Source organism: Maylandia zebra, linkage group LG4 (assembly GCF_041146795.1).
Source record: "Maylandia zebra isolate NMK-2024a linkage group LG4, Mzebra_GT3a, whole genome shotgun sequence".
Lineage (NCBI taxonomy): Eukaryota > Metazoa > Chordata > Actinopteri > Cichliformes > Cichlidae > Maylandia > Maylandia zebra.
The window spans coordinates 11,292,974-11,307,331 of NC_135170.1; positions in this window are offsets into that span (position 1 = coordinate 11,292,974).

Below are 14,358 nucleotides of genomic sequence, written 5' to 3' on the forward strand. Positions count from 1 at the left end.
GATCTGTTGCAGTAATAACTTCTTTCCAAAAGGTGTCTGTATAAAAATCTCTGTTATGCTCTGTCAGTTTGCAGTGCCTTAGTCTGTGGTGACATTTTTGTTGGCTCATGCTCATGAATCCACATGCAACGCACTGTCTGTCCCAGCCTCAGAAATGGATTTAAGACGTTTTAGTTTGATATATCACCCTGTGGTCAGTTTTTGACATTCGTTTTGTTGCGGTCTTGAAAACAGAAAACAGTTACATCTGAAAGAAGATTTTAAATAAAACAAAAAGGGACAATTATATAATACATAATAATACATAAATGTCTGTTTTTTATACAGCACTTTTCTGCTCCACTTGCACACTCAGAGCACTTTATGAAACATGCCTCATTCACCCATTCACACACACATTCATACCCTTTTGTAGTGTTTTTTAAATAACATTGACATGCATTCTCACTCTATACTGTTTATGGCATACAGTATCTGCTTTGTTGTTGTATCACTAAAATAACTTTTGCTTAAGCAACATGAACCCAGATGGTTTAAAAAACAAAAACAAAAAAATCGAATGGCATTACATAACAAGAGAGAAACAATGACTGGAATGTGCAATGTGGATTTCGGTAAGTGTATAAAAGAGGCAACATTTCCTTGTACCATGTGGTCATAAACAGGTTGCTCTTCATTCTAAGAAAGAGCTGGATGTTTACAAAAGATGTGACGGTGTCACCATTTAGTTAGAAAGTATTAGGCCAAACTCTTTAAATCTTTGAATTTAGATGTTTTCAGTCCTGTGGCCATAGGTGTGTAAAATGTAGTACCAAGCCATGCAGTCTCCCTTTATAACATATTGTTTGTGAATGAACAGGTTGTTCTTAAGAGCTCACTGAATTTGAGTGTGATAGTGTGATAGGATGCAACAGTTGCAACAAGTTAGTTTGTGAAATTTCTTTGGTCCTACATGTACAACAATCAGCTGTTAGTGCTATCTTTAAGCTTCTATGAGTCCACATCACAGAGAGCTGGGCATCTTGTATGCCCAGCTCTCCTCCACTCTCAACATACCCTGGAATAACAGCTCGAAGAAGGCTCACAACACCATAAATGACTCCTCCCATCCAGACTACAAACTGGATCTAAACCAGGGATGTCAAACTTATACTACACTGTGGGTCACATACAGCGTACCTGATCTCAAAGGGGTCAGACTCTTTCTGTCAGCTTAAAGAAAGTTACTACCTTTAACTTAACATTTAATCCCAGAGATATTTTAATACAAGGAAACTGCATTAAATTGGCGGGCCTAATTATACGATGAAACACAGGTGAGAGTAATGACGATGGGGCTTTCAGTCAAAAATGAGAGGAACAAAAGCAGGAAAAAGGCTTGAAAAAGACAGAAAAAAACCGAACCTACAGACTAAAACAGGAAATGACAAAAACATGAAAAACTAACACATGAAGACAAACGTTCAGGCCGGAGGCTGGAAAAACCATAAACACAGCCAATGTAACAAGGATCAAACAGAACAAATACACTGCAGAAACCTGAAACTATGACATGTTATGACATGACAGAGCGCTTTGAGTAGAAAAGCGCTATATAAGAATCAGTCCATTTACCATTTATCATTTAATCATTGTTGGCTCGCAGACAGACAGACAGGCCATATATCCAAGATACTGACAGGTTAGGGGATAAACTTTCAACAGTTAAAGCAGCACATCATCTGCCAAAGCCAGTGGCATATTTTTCATATTTCAAATAAGCAGTCTGAATCTGTACCAAGATCTTCATTTCCTCATGCTCCACCTCTTCACCCACTTTCAGGAAATTCGCTGACAGATATACAAACAGACAAATAGCTCTATGTGTCTGATCATATTGTAATTAAAGCATGGGAAGCCCCAAGCATCCCGACAATGTGGTAATTTTACTTTTGAACACTAGGTGTTCTAGTCTTTGTGGCTGTACTTCTATTAAACTTCTCAAAAGGGATTCATGTATTTTTTCTTAAACCAACAAGTATTTATTTGTACTTCATGCTCTGTGTTGACCAGTATATCAGTACTAGTGCTGATATTAAATGGGTTCTGTGGAAACCATTCCACATGACTGAGCGAGAAGCAGTTTGCCTCTCAGTCTAATAAACCCTTCACTGCACAAGGAGCCATTTTTGGTAACTTAAATGGACATCAACATTGACCTCGTTATGACTCACTGTGATTTCGTAGAACCAGGTGAATTTCTTCCAGTCAATCAGCAAAGATCAGGTTATGTGGCAGATAATGCAGTGAGATCACTGCATCAGCTCGATCAGCCTGAAGTATTTCAAACTTCAGCGTTCTTCAAGAATTCAGGAAACTGGGTGTTTTTGGCCTTAGCTACTCACACACTTGTCATCATCAGAGATGGGCAGTAACACGTTACAAGTAATGTATCATTGTAATCCGATTACTTTTTTCAAGTAATGAGTAAAGTAAGGGAGTGTTTTACTTGCATCTATTTGAAAGAGTGAGTGTAAACAGAAAAAAATATATCTTATTTTATATTCTGGAATATGCAGAAAATAGGTTTAATTGTCAAAGACTGTTGCATATAATTAAATTTTTGCTTGATGCAATGTGCACAAAGTTAAAAGATTAAAACTAATAAAACAAGTTTTGAAAAGAGACTTTTTTATTTGATTACATTTTGTATGATGTATTATGCAGAAAAAGTAGAATTGGGCTGAAAGGTCTATTGCTTTATTGCCTATTCAGGTTGTGTATCATGTTTTTAAAAAGTAACTAAGTAACTGAGTAACTAACTACTTTTGAAAATAAGCAGTCAGTAAAGTAACGTCAGTAAATTTCTGACGAAACCACCACTAGTTAGAAGGCAATTTGTCTACTTCTTGTTACATAGTTACAGTTTCTACATCAGTATTTTGCTTTCAGTCGATTTACTGTTCTTTCAAAACTGGCTGACTGACTCAAAAATGTACTCGCTTTTGTTTTGGAGCTGTCTACTGTATTAGGATGTGCTCGATTCAGAGAGTTAACTAGAATGAACTTAAATCTTTGAAAAGAAGTGTAAATGTTTAGCCACATTCTGTTATTACCGCATTATTAGAGCAGCGTCATCAAGTACTGTAACACTAGGACGTGCTACAGTTTGATATGTATGTTTGTATGTTATATTTATGAAAAATGCCAGTGAGAAGAAAAATGATGATAAATCAATGGTGCTGTAAAGGTTCTATGTGTTTTCCCGAATGGTTTTTATATACATGCTTATTGGAAAAATGTATACCCTAAGTGGGTGAGGAACTATATACGGTTACTTCACTGACCTTGACTTGCACAATAAAAACCCCAAAAAGTCACAGAAGTACAAGAAAACACTGTAATATGCTCCAATAAGACTCTGAGGGCTAAACAGAGGACTTATTACTAAATGATGAGATTTCAGTGTTGTAATAACATCTCTCACAAATTGATTATCTGCACTTTATTGTTGAGGTTAAGGAGCAGCAAAAGAGCAGATACTGGATGCAAATACTTTACATGCATTCAAACAAAGAAACATGCATTCAGAGTCACATGCACAGGGAGAAGACAGTGCTTTTTGGAATAGAAATATCCTTTATTGTGAAATTCAGCTGTTCCAGCAGCAAAGTGACAGGCAGATGGAGCATTATTCATTTAACTAGCATGGTTAATGGCACTGAATATGTACAAAGATGATATATTCTTGTCTTTTTAAAATGATTTTTTCGACTCACTCCTGATTTGTTATTTACAGTGCAAATTGTTGCGTATACAGCCTAAGATTAAAACACAAATAGACACAAACAAATAATACGTCGTCACATTTATCTTTACATTTACGTAACTTCATGTAAGAAAATCAACTTTCTGTAATCTGAATCCATTCAAAAGTGTCTTTGTTGCAGTTTATTGGCTACTGTGATGGTATTGACTTTGGGTAATCATAAATGCTCAGTCGTTCCCAAGTCCCGTTTTTGGTGTCCAGCCAGTTGCTGGGAGAATAGATCCCTATCTCTCCTTCCTCCACTTTCTCATTTTCCTCAGAAGGACAAAACTCTTCCTCCTCTGAGCTGCTTTTCCCGGCGCTGTCTCCCCTGTCGCGAAACTTCTCTTCATTAATATTCTTGTAGCAGAAACTGCAGATCCTCAGCTTTTTAGTGGGGTGGATGTGATCGATAACGGCACGTTGCTTGTGTTGCCTCCCTAAGATGATGACCAGAGGGGCAACTGGTTTCCTGTTCAACAATGTGTGGTGCTGTGATAAAGAATAGAAAAAGGGACACACGTTGAGCTGATGTCAGTTTCACAACAGGAAGGTTTATTCTTCACAACAGCTTAGAACAGCTTCAGATATCACCATACTAACTGCAAAGAAATGGCCTTATGCTTCAGTCCGGTTTACCATACATGGCCACAGTTCCCTGAGCTAGAGACTGTATAAATCTCTCAATACAACTTTGACAAAACATAAACAAAATGTTGCTTAAATCCATTGATAATATCAGATCCACAATGTATCACAATAAACACATTTGTTTTACAAAGATAAACAAAACACAATAGTGTACTCTGTACTTCATTTTTAACTACATTTACAAACATCATAAAATTAACTCATTTTTAAACATTTTAATTCTTGTTCAGCACTAAATTATTTATGTGAAATGTATTTCCACTGTACTGACAATGTAACTTCTGTTTTTTAAAATATAGCTATTTTACTCTTTACAAGAAAATAATGTCTTTGACATAAAACAAACATATTCACTAGGGGTGCAACGATATTCGTATCGATATTGAACCGTTCGATACAGTGCTTTCGGTTTGGTACGCATATGTATCGAACAATACAACATTTGTAATTTATTTTATCAACTTTCCTTCTGACGATGCTGTCTGTGTTGAGCGCTCAGTGAATCTGCGTTCGACTACTCCGCCTAGGCTGCACTGTCGAGCGCAGATCCACTGAGCGCTCAACACAGACAGCATCATCAGAAGGAAGAGCGCAGGGCAAGCTAGCGAGACAGAAGTTAAGCTCTCCTTGCAACATGGACCTCCGCCACCCTCATTTAGATCTGGCGTTTGGAATTATTTTGGTTTTCATGTGACGTATGACCCTGAAGGTAAGCGAGTCATGGACTAAAGTAAAACAGTATGTTGGATGTGCCATGCAATGCTCAATTACATGGGTGGGAACTAGTGTGTTAGCGCAGTTAGCTCGTTAACGTGTTGGCCGTCTAGCCCCATGCACGGGGCGATCGGCGGTAGCTCGTTAACGGAGATTTGCCGTGTTGTGGCGTTAAGGTCATTTCAACGAGATTAACCTGAAAGCACTAGTGGGAACACAACGAATATGACTGCACATTTACGCCGACATCATCCTAGTGCAAAGACAAGTGGAAGCAGACAAAAACAAGCAAGCATGCTACTAACTTTAGCCGAGTCATTTAGACAGCTGTTTAATATGCTGCTGAGAATATAGCCCAGAAGAAGTGGATAGTATAGCTTTTATTTTGGAAAGAGCCATTTCTCTGTAATAAACTCTCTTTTCCAAAGATGAGTGATTCCTCAATCAGATACAGGGCTCGCAATATCGCTAGCCCGACGTCCCGGGGCTAGCGATTTTTTCAGTCGGGCTACCAAAATCTATCTCTTCCCTGCCCGTCGGGCTATTGTAGGAAGGAAAAATATATGTCAATGCTTTTGCATTCTTTCAGAAATGTAGCTGGGTAATTATGTCATTGGCATCGGTGAGCCACTGTCAATATGTGACATATTGAAATCGCATTTGAATTTGCGCTTGTTTTTTTGCTTTCACTTTGCAATCGTGCGAACTGTGTATAGAGAGCAACAGCACTGATCCGTGAGTGATGATAATTTGTGCACCAATTCCTCTGACATCGTCTTATCAATCGTTAGCTTACTATGCAAACATGACAAGTGAAATCTCCCGCAGCAAGCTTAAACATGTGAGAGGTTGATCGCGCAGAGAATCGCTGAGCTTATGTGAGTGCGCGTGTAAAAGCGGCAGGATATATATTTTAGTTCTGCTGAGCCAAATAAGACAGGTCAGGGTGAAGAAGTGACAGCCAAAGAAAAGCTTACCACAAAACGGAGAAGTTATGACAAATCAGACTATAAGGCAAAAAGAAAGTGCAGCTTTATGGTTTCATGGACAAAAGAATTTCTGTGGCTGCAATATGACGAGCTATATAACCGGGGCTGCACATAAGTGGTCCGCAGGTGCGCATTCGCTGTCAAAATAAAAAACACGCACAAGGGTTAGGGTTAAATTTAAAAACTGTACTTTTGAGTTAAAATATATATTTATAATTTTAATAAATGACAAATTAAAAAGGCATGAACATTTTTTTGTATCGAAAAAATATTGAACCGAGACACCAAAGTATCGAACCGAACCGTGAATTTTGTGTATCGTTGCACCCCTAATATTCACTGTTCTTATACAACCTACAACTATATAGAGTGCAATGCTCCTTTAACAGCGTTCACTACTACTATGCAGTCAGCATTGATCAAACAGTTTCCTTATAACACTTTACAAATGTCTTTGTATTAAACCACAACATCAACCAGAAGAATAAAACATAGTATAAAACCCATTTATCAGAGTGCATAATACATTACTAGTTCACAGTCCAGAAGTCTCTCACAGGTCAGATTAGCTCCCCCACACACACACTCAGTATTCCACATTAGCCAAGTCCGCTAGCATTAGCATCATTTAGCCTGCAGCCTTAACCCACAATTCAGACACAACTCAGAACGAATCCATTTCTTTAGCGAGTTGCGCTCATTACCCACATAAACAACATCGTCCGTTTGTAAGGTCTGCAGTATACATTCATTTAAATGCATTTACTAACCTGTGATAAAGAATAGAAAAAGGGACACAGGTTGAGTTGATGTCAGTTTCACAACAGGAAGGTTTATTCTTCCTCTGTGCCCCAAAACGCTACTCGATACCACTGCGCGTAATGCGCCCTCTAGCGGCTGGATGTAGGATAGCATTTTAAATGACAGGTACAAAAATACAATCACAACAAAAACCTTTGGGGGGGGGGGCTGTTTTCCCCAGTTTATTTCTGATACCAGATTTTACTAGAGAGCTATTCTCAACTCTCTACATTAGGAAAGCGCAGGCCAATAAAGAGTCTGTTTTGGTAGTGTTTTTTGACATAGAAAAGGCATATGATATGTTGTGGAGGGATGGGCTTTTAATCAAGTTGCATAAGTTGGGTATTGGTGGCAGGACATTCAATTGGGTCCAAGACTTTTTATCTGGTAGGAAGATCCAAGTGCAAATTGGGTCTACAATTTCTAATCAGTGCATGGTTGAGAATGGAACGCCACAGGGCAGTGCGATTAGTCCCCTGCTTTTTGTTATAATGATCAATGATGTTTTTTCTGATGTTCCTGAGGGAATTGGGAGGTCTTTGTTCGCTGATGATGGTGTGTTATGGAAAAAAGGAAGAAATATTGAGCACCTAGTGGGCAAGGTTCAGGAGGCTGTGAATATGGTGGTTGAGTGGGGATTTGACTGGGGATTCAGGTTTTCGGTGGAAAAAACAAAAGTGATGTTCTTTACCAAAAGAAAAGTGAGTGAGACTTTGACATTGACACTGTATGACAAGGTAATTGGGAAAGTGAGCTCTTTTAAGTACTTAGGTGTTGTGTTTGATTCGAGACTGACATGGTGGGAGCATATTGATCGGATTGAAACCAAATGCAACAAAGTTATTAATGTTATGAGGTGTGTAGCTGGGAGGGGTTGGGGAGCGAGCTCTTCTGCTTTGAAAAGACTTTACCAGGCATTAATTAGGTCGGTCTTTGATTATGGGTGTGTGGCATATGGTTCAGCAGCTCCTTCTGTGTTGAGACGTTTGGATGTTCTGCAATTGGAAGCCCTTAGAGTATGCTGTGGAGCTTTTAAGACGTCTCCAGTCGGTGCCCTACAGGTGGAGATGGGAGAAATGCCCCTAAATCTTAGGAGGAAGCAAGTGTCGGTGAATTACTGGGTTCATCTTGGTGGTCATGGTGACGCACATCCCACAAAGGAGGTACTTTTGGAATGCTGGGAGTATGGAAGAAGTCAGAAGGCTCATTTTGGAAAGGTGGGGAATCAGTGGGCTAAGGAGTGTCAGGTGTATGAACTTAAAATATGTCCTGCAGTAGTGTTCTCTGTGGTTCCCCCATGGTTATTGGAGACCCCTCCTGTGGACTGGTACTTGCTGGATCTGAAGAGAACATTGAAAGGCAGAGTCGATCTTGTTTCAGCATTTCATTTTCACAGCTTGACTGAATACCCTGAGTGTATTCATGTGTTCACGGATGGTGCTAAAAGTCCAGTTACTGCAAGTACAGGGTTTGGACAGTTCCGTCAAAATATATTGGAATACACAGACGCACTTCGGATGGACTGGCAGTATACACGGTTGAAATGGTAGCAATTTTGGTAGCATTGAAATGGGTAGAGTGTTCGAAAATCAGGCAGGTGGTAGTGTGTTCTGACTCGGCAGCTGTTCTTTCAAGTCTACAATCATTTTGTTCGAAGACAAGGCAGGGCATGCTGTATGCTATTCTGGAGACTGTCAGCAGAATAAGGTGTTGTGGTGGCAATATTCACTTTCTTTGGGTGCCAGCTCATGTAGGGATCAGTGGAAATGAAAAGGTGGATAGGTTGGCGAAAAGAGCGTTGACTAAAAATAGGACTGAGATGGAAATTACAAGCAGTGGATCTGAAGCGAAAGGTGTTGTTTGCAGGCAGGTTGTTCAGGAGTGGCAGAAGCGGTGGGATTCAGGGAGTACGGGCAGGCAATTGTATCATCTTAAGAAGGAGGTGGCAGTGAGTAGGTTGTATAGGGGTAATAGGAGAGATGAGGTAGTCATTACCAGGCTTAGACTGGGACATTGTGCATTAAATAAAACACTACAGATGATAGGAGAACATGGGACGGGGCATTGCGGAGTGTGCCAGGAGGAGGTGGAGACAGTAGAGCATGTAATACTGCGGTGCAAGGGTTATGATGTGGAGAGGTCAGTTCTGCAGAATAGATTGAAGGAGCGGGGAATTGGGGAATTTAATCTGAAGAGTGTGTTGGAGGGTAGTAGGGCACAGGTGAGGGAACTGGTGGGGTTTCTGAAGGCTATATGTGTTTATGAAAGAGTGTAGGGTTTTGTTTTTTTTGATACAGCTTGTGAACTCACTGTCTGACCCATACTCCGGAACAGTAGGAGGCAGTAATTAGAGCAGGGCGATATGGCCAAAAATATTTATCACGATATATATTTGAAAATTTGCGATAACGATATAACTGACGATATAATTGATGCGAGACAAAATACAACTCCACAACATTACTAGCGCAAAAAGACAACCTTCCATTTATTTTCACTTAAACAAGAAGCTGGTTTTTATGTACATTAAAGCTTTATAAAAATGTAACAGTGCAAATGCAAATTCCTTGCTGAAAGTTTAACCAAAAGGCATTTCCAGTAGAAATGGGCTGACATATCCTGAGCATAACCATGTATAATATCCACTGAAGTTAAAAAGAGGTGCTTTGCAACATTAAACTGCAGTGTGCAGTACGTATTTTTCGGACCATAAGGTGCACGGGATTATAACGCACATTAAGCGAAACAAAGCAGTCAGATAAATCAAACTTTATTAAACTCATTCTTCTTGCTTCCTCCACTTCTGTACCATTGATTCATTAATGTTGAATTCTCTGGCAGCTGCTCTATTCCCATGTTGTTGCAGTATATTAATGACTAACCTCGTATTGTGGATGGATTATCTCAGTTGTTCTCCTGACTGAAGTTCGGTCCGTTTACAGCATCCTGCCATGCGATTGCATTTGTCTCTAACTATCAGGAACCAGAGGTGTGGACTCGAGTCACATGACTTGGACTCGAGTCAGACTCCAGTCATTAATTTTATGACTTTAGACTTGACTTGAAAAAATGTTCTAAGACTTGTGACTTGACTTGGACTTTTACACCAATGACTTGGGACTTGAATTGGACTTGAACCGGTTTACTTGAAAAGACTTGATATTTTACCCCAAATATAAAATTTAACATGCATATTATATGGAGATTGAAAATGTGACGTCATTCACGGGTAGAACTGCAAAGGATTCTGGGAACTCGTGGCAAGCGGTACTAGCGCACGCAGGCTTTCAATTAAAATCAGTTATACAGCGATAAAAAGAAACACAAAAATGTCAAGAAGCCGTTGTATTATTAACTGCAATAGCCGGTCGCATGACAGCCACGGGAAGCCGACGGGTAAAGAGATCGGTTGTTATCGGATTACATCGTTGAAGAGAAATTGTTCGAGCCATGTTTCCGAAGTAACAAAGACGCGACGGATGGCCTGGATTGCTATGGAACTCCAAAGTGTTCAAAATAGATTGCAGCCATTCAAAGATCAAATATAACGTCCCAGAACACTCCAGCTCACAGGTTAGTCTGCTCCAAGCATTTACACAAAGGTCAGTCTGCTGTTGTAGTTAATGCGTCATTTTTCTTAACATAATTGGTGATATAGGTTACAAGCAAGTCTGGCGCTGAACAGAAATTGTCGCGCTATGCTCCTTTATTTATTGTGCATAAATAGTGAATTGTCCTGACACAATATTGCGTTTCGCTTCTGTTATTATGGTACACTGACAAAAACACATACTTTTATTCACAGGATAAAACAGTTGTTTTGTATCACTAATTGCCCAGTACGATTACTGCATACAATATTATTGTCACTGCTACATTTCTGTGATGCTACCAGAAATTATTTCCACTACTAATTAATTACCGTTGAGCTCAAAGGTTATATTAATAAACGGTTAACGAATGTGTATTTATGAAGACGATTTGTGAGACTGGTAAACTTATGATACGTACGATGGTCTTTCGTTCTACACGGTGCATTTCAAGGTCCTGCACCCATCCGTCGGTAAACTGTACCTGGGCTTGTTGCAGTGACCTGAAGTTACTAAACTTCATGAGTGTATGCACTCACTCCAAGAACCGTATAATTATAAATATGCATATAAATATGCTAAGATGAGATAGCTGACTTCATCTAACTAGCAAATGTTTTCCAGGCTACGTTGGTGATACAGTTTTTTTTAATGTGTATGATATTTTTGTCATGCGATTTTAAAGCTGGTCCTACAACCGCATCCAAGAATAACATGCTGCTTATCTCAGAACTGTCGGTGAAAATTACTCTTGGAGCTAGGTTTAATTGAGCTGCATTTTAAAGAGGTGCAATTTCACAATTTGTGTATATTTTCTAAGTTCACTATTTTGTATGTGTTGAGAAAAACACAGATTTTAAAATTACATGGTCTAATATTTACATTTAGCATAACTGCAACATTATTTTTTCGTTTGTTTTTTTTAAAGACTCGAAAGGACTTGAAATTCAAAGTTTCAGACTTGTGACTTGACTCGGACTTTTACACCAGTGACTTGAGACTCGACTCTGACTTGCCTGACATTACTTGAGACTTGACTTGAGACTTGAGGATAAAGACTTGAGACTTACTTGAGACTTGCAAAACAATGACTTGGTCCCACCTCTGTCAGGAACCTTAGTGTTCGTCCTCCAGCTTCACTGTTTATGTTATGCTAACATAGCTGTGTCGCTAGCGATCATGTAGCACATCATTATATACCAGCTAGCCCAACTTCAGTAACCCTACAAACGTCACTGCTGTTTAGTTTCCTGTCTTCATTTATGTTGGAAGTGATAGCAGAGCTGTACGTTTGAATTTTTTTCAGAAATTTCTCAGTCAGAACATGCAATATCATGCTTAGGTAACTAGCAAAACTAGCGAGCTAACTTCCGCTAGCTTCCTGCTAACTTCTAACTCCGTTAAATGTAATACATTTTGTTTTCATGGATGCCTGGAAGTTAAACTTCATAGTTACACCTGGTAAAGCAGCAATGCTGATCGTTTTATTAAAGATGAAAGAATTTAGACAGTTTTTAACTCTCAGTGATGCTACAGCGTTCGTTTGACCTGAAGGACACAGAGTTTAGGACCCAGATTACTCCCAGATTTAAGAGCATCTTAGTCCGACAAATACGACAAATACGACAATAACGACGGCCGATTGCATGTTCTGCAAAAAAATGTGCTTTGTTGTGTATCTGACGGACAAACACCAAACCAGTTCCACATCACTGAAGTTGCACCATTTTTACAAACCAATTCTGGTTCATCTGTTTCACTCAACAATCGGCCATGTGCGTATGAAAACAAAGGCACTGCGCATGCGCGTTTTACTCATATTCTATCGCGATATTTCATTTTCCTATCGTTGCATACCGGTATTACCGTGAACGGTATAATATGGCCCAGCCCTAGCGGTAATGCCCCTTTACGTTGGTTGCCAACCGCCGTTAAACACAAAGGAGAAGAAGAAGTCCATGAGGGCCGGTGTCCCTGCAGGTTTTAGATCTCACCTTGGGTCAACACACCTGAATCACATGATTAGTTCGTTACCAGGCCTCTGGAGAACTTCAGGACATGTTGAGGAGCTAATTTAGCCATTTAAATTAGCTGTGTTGGTTCGAGGACACATCTAAAATCTGCAGGGACACCGGCCCTCGTGGACTGAGATTGCCCACCCACCCCCAACCGGTCGCTGCAGATGGCCGCCCCTTCTTGAGCCTGGTTCTGCTGGAGGTTTCTTCCTAAAGGGAGTTTTTCCTCCCCACTGTCGCCCAGTGCTTGCTCAAAGGGGATCATTGGATTGTTGGGGTTTTCTGGCTTTTACTGTAGTGTTTTCACCTTACAGTATAAAGCAGCTTGAGGAGACTGTTGTTTTGCCATGATGCAATATAGTATTAAATATTACTAAATTTTAAAAACATCTATTATAGCATCAAAGTAAAACAAAAAAACTAAAGTATACTTCAATGAAATTAATCAAAATGTCTAATCTGGCAAAAAAAGAAAAAAAAGGTTTCACCTTTAAATAAAAATCCAAATCACAAACACATTATGATTTTTGTTGTGTGTGTGTGTGGTTTTTTTTGTGTGTGTGTTGTCAAGTATACGATTTTTGCACTCTGTCATGGTCTCGATGTCTGCCCGGCCGGCTCCGCAAGGCTACATATGTTTATTGTGTTGCTGCTTTCTTCCACTCGTCATTCTGCCTGGGTGGAGCTCAGGCCCACTCACCTGTCTGCAATTACGCTGCAACGTGTCCTGTCTGTATGGACTGAGAGCTGCCAGAGTAATAATGTAGAACATGTATGTTCCGTGTGAGACAAAGGTATCTTTACGAAAACAGCAACGTACAAGCTTCTTATGTTCGACACTTTTAATAATTTTAGCTATTTTTGATTAGTGTTTAGATGACGTAGTTTATCTGTGCAATAAAAATTAGAAATTAGAAATGTGCAGTTTACACGAAATAAACACACACACACGTAGGATGACCATATTTTGATTTCCAAAAAAAAGAGGACACTCGGCCCAGTCATGATAAACTTTAATAATACTGTTTTCTTGAAGAAAATAAGATAATTTTAACACATTTAAACGATGCCTTCTCGGTGTGGTTAGTGAATGGTGAAACAAAAAAATGTCATATAGGCTTTTACAAGTCAACAAGGGCAAAAAAATAATAATAATAACTTAAAGCCAGTGGAATTAAATAATGGTACAGAAATAAGGCCTAATCTGAATAAGAAAAATGACCAGTACCGGGACGCTACGAGGGAAATTTCTTTTGCAGCTCTGTCCCGTCTGTGAGCGCGGAACAACAACTCACAAAGCAGCAGCTCAGGGATGACGTCACACATATGTGTGTGTAGGAAAACCCAGACATCTATCATCTATCTCGAAAATCTCGAAAAGAGGACGCTATATCAATAAAGCTGAATTGAATGCAGTACGTGCAGAGAGCTGTGCTACAGAGCAGAGGTTTAGTGAGATATCCTGAGGGTTGACCTGGATTTACAGGTTTGCAGAGGGGGTTCACATCAACACGGTTATGTGCCCCACACCTAATCTGTGTTTTAGCAGGTTATGGTCAGGATAAGTAATGATGTGTACAAAACTGCCACCTACTGGCCAGTCATTTGTATGGAAAAAAGTATCACCAATTATTATTGTGTCCCTTTCAGTTGTGTGCATATAACAGGTTACATGAAGACATTTCTTGTTTTATTGGTGTCAATAGAACAAACAATTTCTGTCTCTTTAATCTGTGTCACTAGTTGAAATTCCAATGATGACCAGGAGATGGAGACATTACAAAAGGAACACTGTTTGCTAAGTGTCAGCT